Raw genomic sequence first — 5,232 nt, 5'->3', positions numbered from 1 at the left:
AAGAAGCAAATCTTTCTTTAAAAAAAAATTAAACAAAGCAACTCTCCCCTTCCTCTGAAGCTTTGTTACCAGCCAAAGCCAAGGTCCTCAATGTCTTACCTTCTAACACAAGTAATTTTGGATATATTCCCCTCCCTTTCCCTCTCCCTCAAAAAACATTTACTCTGTAAGGTGAATACAAACTTTCTAATCAGTAGGTGGAACACTCAATTCACTATAAGCAATGGTGTAGAATAAACAAGTGCTTAAGTTGGGCAAAAACATGATCAGCTCTATAGTATTTTATTTTATTATTTTATTTTAAAGATGTGATTTACTTGAGAGAGAGAGCATAAGCAGGGGAGAGGCTGAGGGAGAAGCAGACTCCCTGCTAAGCAGGGACCCTGACATGGAACTCGTGTGGGTCTCGATTCCAAGACCCTGGGATCATGACCTGAGCTGAAGGCAGGCCCTTAGCAAATGAAGCCACCCAGGAGCCCCAGTCAGCTCTACATTTTAAGAAGGACTAAAATATAACCTTCCTTTGATTCAGATTATTTATGTATTTCAAGATATAGTATATCGGGGATGCTATTATTAGCAATAATTATCAATGTTTTGGATATATTCAGAAGTGTAGATTAATCAGTCTTTCTGGTTAATAGTATGAAGGATAATAGAATCCAGTATCCCAACATATAGGACTTTTCTAGAGGAATTCACTGTGTGACAAAATTAAGTGCCTGGCTATTACTTCATACTGGTATTTAAAAAAGAAAAGCTGACAATCAGATTGCCTGACACATTCATTAACCACAGAAAAGGGAACAGCAGAATTTACTTAAAGAAATGCAAATGGCTCCCATTGTCCTTAAAAGTGAAGACAGCACAGAGTAAGGAGGACATTTTGGCACTTTTTAAATAGATGTTTCTTTTCTGTGCAGAAAAAAATGTGTGGTTTTTTTTTTTTTTTTCTGGTGAATTGTACTGAAGTGTCTGTTTTGCTTAAATCTTATGTTAGTAGTATATATGGTTTAATTCTGGTCAAGAGGAGGACATTCAAAAAAAATCTCATTAGAGAGCTATCCAAATCCTCTTTTTATTTATTTATTTTTTAAAAATTTTAATTAAAAAAAGATTCATTTATTTTAGTTAGCTGAGGGAGAGAGAGAATGAGCGAGCAAGTGGGGGGGCAGGGCAGAGGGAGTGGGAGAATCAGACTCCTGGCTGAGCATGGAGCCGGTCATGAGGCTCATCTCAGGACCTTGAGATTATGACCTGAGCAGAAACCAAGAGTCAGCCATAACTGATTGAGCCACCCAGGCACCCCCCCAATCTTCTTTAAAAAATAACCATTTATAAAAAGGTAGATTAGTATATTATGATGTCCTGCATTTTTATACTTATTATTTTTAAAAATGAAATTAAGGCACTCCTGCTGAGTAGCTCTCTATTATGGTAAATCTTATTAAGAGTTGTACATAACATTAATGAAAAACTATTACCAAAAATATAACAACGACATGTAACAAAACCCTGAAATAATATGGCTCTAAGGTAATCATGTCTTCAGTCCTAATTTCTAGTACTAACATTTTGGGCAATCCATTGTGCCTTTGCACGTGTTCTTTCCTTTGCACCTGTTCTTCTGGGAAGGCTCTTTCTCCTAATTTTTCTTATGGTTGTCTTCCTCTCCTTCAGATCTTCAAGAGCAGATAATCAGTTTTGGTTGGGTGAGTCTTAAAAAAATAAATAGGAATGTATCAGGGGTTTAATGAAGCATCCTGTGGCTGGAGTGTAGTATTGATGTATGTGCAAGTAAGTGAGTTAAAGATTAAATTATGAAGGTAAGCAAGCATCACTCAGGCAGGACTTTGTGTGTCATTCTACTGTGTTTGCCAAGGTTGGAGAAAATGATCTGAATTTTAGAAGGATCATTTTGATGGCAGTGTGGAAAGTTGATCTTGGGGGAGGGTGGGGAAAGACGGGAAGAAGGGGTAATTGTTAGTAGACTATAGTGTTATGGACGAGAGATTATATGGAACTACTTTGTGACAATAAAAGTGGAATAGTGTAGTGAGCTGATAGATGAAGTAGATTCAATCTACAGGGAGAAGTTGACAGGATGAATATGGATGTTAGTGGAAGACAAAAGAGATTATTTTCTAGTGTAATTTCTGATGTTATTTCTAGACTTTGATGAATAACTGGATTATGGTACAATTATTCAAAGTGGGAAATGTAGGAGGATTACTGAATTTTAGGGGAAGGATTCTCAACCAAGATATGTATAATTTGAGTTTGAGGTACTGTGAAAAATTGGGATAGATCAGTGACTTTCAAAGTATGATCTGTCAATGCCTGGAGCCCCATAGGCCCTTTCAAAGGGTTGATGAAATCAAAATCATTTCCATAATAATATTAAGACATTATTCCTCTTTCTGCCATCTTTCCATGCCGCCATAATGGTGTTTGTGAATGTCCTGGCAGATGCTCTCAAGAGCATTAACAATGCTGAAAAGAGAGGCGAGCGTCAGGTTCTCATTAGATTGTGCTCCACAGTCACTGTCCGGTTTTTAACTGGGATAATGAAGCATGGTTACGTTGGCGAATTTGAAATCATTGGTGATCATAGAGCTGGGAAAATTGTTGTGAACATCACAGGCAAGTTAAACAAATGTCAAGTGATCAGCCCCAGATTTGATGTACAACTCAAAGATCTAGAAAAATGGCAGACTAATCTGCTCCCATCCCGCCAGTTTGGTTTCATTGTACTGATAACCTCAGCTGGCATCATGGACCATGAGGAAGCAAGATGAAAACACACAGGAGGGAAAATCATGGGATTCTTTTTCTAGGGATGTAATATGTGTATGCAAATAAAATGCCTCAATGGAAAAGAAGAAAGACATTATTGCCTTTTTGACTGTGTTGACATTCGCACTGATAGTGGAAGAGCAATTGTGGGTAAAATTATTGGTGCCTTAGCATGAATAAGGCCATGGTGCCAAGCTGCAGGACTGTTGATATTGTAGTCTTTATTGCCACACTTGCAGTTTAAAAAATTGCCCTCTTTTACTTAAAAGTGTCCTTGATGAAGCACACAAATTTAATTTTATGAAATTTTGATCCTTTAGTATGTATCTTTTAAAAAATTAATATGCATTTTATTTACTTTTTATGAATTGAAACTGACTAATGATTAAGCAAATGGGTCTGTTGTGATAGAAATATCAGGTTATGAAAACAATATGATCGTGAGGGGCACCTGGGTGGCTCATCTGGTTAAGCATCTGACTCTTGGTTTCAGCTCGGGTCATGGTCTCGGGTCATGGGATCGAACTCCGCCTTGGGCTCTGCGCTTAGTGAGGAGTTTGCTTCAGATTCCTTCTCTCTCCCCTTCTTTCCCCACCTGTGCTCTCTCTCTCAAAAGATAAATAAAATCTTTAAAAAAATATCTTGATATGATGGCAGGGAGGTTAGTTCAAATTACTTAATAGGAAACCAACTTATGTAAACCTGTACACTTCTAGCTCTAAAAATTTTGCATACAGTTCAATTGCTAAAATATTTCTCTTTTTCCTCAGAATGCCCTTTTTAGTATTTCATAGATAGGAGTTACTCCTCAGAGTAATGGAGTTACTCCATTTGGTGAAACGGGAAATATGCATAGTGAATTACAAAGTTTGTCTGGAGGATGGTAACTTGTTTTTGAGTTATGAGCTGAACTAACCACTTGTTTTTACAGAGCATCATTTTTATTTAAAAATAAAACTGACAGAAAAGCTATGCTTATTCAGAATTGAGTCTTTGGCCATTACGTTCTTGCAAATGAATGAACCATTACTTTGAGAAAAATAACTGATAGTAGTTGTTGCTAGTGATAAAATTTAAGCTTTCAGGCAAAAATAAGAATTTTGGAAAGCTTGTATTTATCGCCATCAGCCTGATGGTTTCCCAACACTTGAAGGTTTTTCTAATGAGATTGGTGGTAACATTAAAAATGTAGTCAAAAAACTATTGTATAATAAAATGTGCCAACATATGGAAGATCTGTATAACTAAGTGAACCGATATTTTTAAATGAACAGTCTGTTCTGTTACAAAATCATGTGAGATAGGCCAATAGATTTTCAGTTCATCGATTTTTTTTTATGAGCTCTGTCAAGTGTACTGACAAGCCTCTCAATAGACTTATCTCTGACACTGTGTTTTTAAATAAATTCAGGTATTTCCATCGATTCTTAGTGTTTCCATTTCTCTGCAGGAGCTTATATAGTCATACATGCTGTTTACCTTTTTATTAGATTATGTTTAGTGTATTTACCATAGTTATTTTAAAGTCTCTTTGTGTAATAGTTCATCAGATTCTGGTTTTATTACTTGTTTTAACTTTATTTTTTTTTTATTTTATTTTTTTTAAAGATTTTATTTATTTATTTGACAGAGATAGACAGCCAGCAAGAGAGGGAACACAAGCAGGGGGAGTGGGAGAGGAAGAAGCAGGCTCATAGCGGAGGAGCCTGATGTGGGGCTCGATCCCATAACACCAGGATCACGCCCTGAGTCGAAGGCAAATGCTTAACCGCTGTGCCACCCAGGCGCCCCAGACTTTAGAAAATGAATTATTTTTCTTTTATCTTTTGGAAAGGAATTATTTTCTCTTTTCGTGTGTCTTGTGGGTTTTTTTTTTTTGTTTGTTTGTTTTTTGTTTTTTGTTTTTTGGTACTAAATGCTGGATATGATGTATAGAACAGTAGAGACTGAGATAAATAGTATTTTTGCAAGAAAATAAGCACTTTTTCACAGAACTCCATGTAGGGGCTTGATTCCATTTATGAAGGAGTAGATCTGGGTTTGGTGTTTGCCATTGGTTTGTTATGTTCAGGGCAATGCAGTCTTCAAATTTCTCTGGTATGAGGCTGCTTTTGCCTTCAGTTTAGTCTGGGGGCTGGGCTGCCAGCAGATTTTCCTGAGTCTGTGCTGTACCTTCTGCTTTCCGATGTCCTTGCATGCCTGCACCATGGAAGGGATCTCTCTCCGTGCTCTTGCTGGTTACGTACGCGGTGCTAGGTTTATGGTGGTGGCTATGAGGTTCTCTGTTGTCCTAGTTCAACCTAAGTCTTATGAAGGGATTGCATATCTGGTTCTCAGAGGGGGGCCTTTCTCGGCATTCCTGCCCCTCTTCCCTGTGGCAGATAAACTGTCTTGTATCTGCGGCTCATCTTGAGTGGGAGTTTCTCCCTTAACCCT

The 5,232-nt window shown here is 37.5% G+C and overlaps 1 pseudogene; it reads left to right on the top strand.

Moving 5' to 3' along the window:
* The first annotated feature begins 2,444 nt into the window (after positions 1 to 2,444).
* On the top strand, positions 2,445 to 2,839 carry LOC123789249 (small ribosomal subunit protein uS8 pseudogene; annotated as a pseudogene).
* The last annotated feature ends 2,393 nt before the right edge of the window (positions 2,840 to 5,232 follow it).

The sequence above is a fragment of the Ursus americanus genome, chromosome 8, assembly GCF_024610735.1.
Source record: "Ursus americanus isolate L20-20 chromosome 8, mUrsAme1.1.p, whole genome shotgun sequence".
Lineage (NCBI taxonomy): Eukaryota > Metazoa > Chordata > Mammalia > Carnivora > Ursidae > Ursus > Ursus americanus.
Note: the sequence above shows the minus strand (reverse complement) of the source record. Positions and strands in the feature narration are given on the sequence as shown.